Source organism: Charadrius vociferus, unplaced genomic scaffold (genome assembly GCF_000708025.1).
Source record: "Charadrius vociferus isolate BGI_N301 unplaced genomic scaffold, ASM70802v2 scaffold423, whole genome shotgun sequence".
In the NCBI taxonomy this organism is placed as follows: domain Eukaryota; kingdom Metazoa; phylum Chordata; class Aves; order Charadriiformes; family Charadriidae; genus Charadrius; species Charadrius vociferus.
Genome location: NW_009648149.1, coordinates 444,700 through 445,972, shown reverse-complemented (window position 1 = coordinate 445,972; position 1,273 = coordinate 444,700).

The window sequence follows — 1,273 nt, the reverse complement described above, 5'->3', positions numbered from 1 at the left end:
CTTAAAGATCCCTTCCAACCTAGACAATTCTGTGATTCTATGGTAGAACTGAGTTAGCAACATCTGTAGCAGAGGCTGTGTAAACGCTGTGGAAATGCAAATACTTCCCCAAGCGCTGCACTGCTACGACTGTGCTGAGACACCCTGCGTCAGAGCCGGGACCCCGGCGGGTCCAGCTGCAGGCCCTTCTTTCAGAGCAGCTCCTAAAAGCACGGGCTACCAAGAAAATTGCTGATCTTTCTTATTTGACAATCAGAGGTAAAAATCCTAGTACGATTAACACTCTCCTGCATGAATAGGTGAGAAGAGGTTCAGGCAGCTCCACTACGATGTAAAGACACCCATTGCTGAGTTCCTAACACGGCCTGGGCTGCCCAGGGAGGAGTGTGCTGCAGCGAGCATGTCCTGGCAGGCCTTTTTACCCCAGAGCTCTCCAGCGGGTAGGAGAGACGGCTAAAATACTTGTCTTTGACTGCACAGCTACGGCTGCACTTTAGACATTTGAAGGAAAACAAACAGCGCTCAGCTAATAAAAGCAGTGGGAGAGGAGATACCCGTCTGGGAGCTGCATTTCCAGCTCTTCCAGTTGCTTGGCAACTAGATGTGGAGGATCAGTTACGAGGCTGGTGCCTTTTTGCAAATATTTGGTTGAATATCACAGGGCATATTGTCAAAGCAGTTCAAAGTCTTCTGAAATAAGTCCTTGGTTTTATGTGTAAATCAGTGCAAATAAATGGATGAGCTCGTGCTGTGTCAGGAACTATCACAGGAGTGCAAGTTTGTTTACAATGGGATCCAGCATGTTGAAGATTTTATATATGTGTGTGGTATTAACGTATCTTTCTGCTTGAATCCTTAACTGAGAAAAATAAGAACTTACACACAGAACAGCTGCCACGGTCAATCAACACACTTTAAATATATTAAAGTAGATATAAAAACATAGAAATATTTATGTATACATATTTATACACATATATGTATACCAAATAAATAAATAAAACTAAAAAACACAAAACAATAAAAGGAGGAAAAGAGACACATAGAGAAACCAGCATGAATCCCATAATTGGCTGGGACATATATGTGTAAAATAGTTCCATTAGATAGAAAACGCAGGGAAATGGATATGAGAAGGATAGACAACAGATGAGCAGATAGATCCGTGCTAACCAGATTAATGAAGAGATTCAGTTTGTGCAAGGGCAAAGCAGTGTTATTTTGCTGTTAACCAACCTTTCACAGTTGTGAAGCACAGACTCGCGCAGGAATG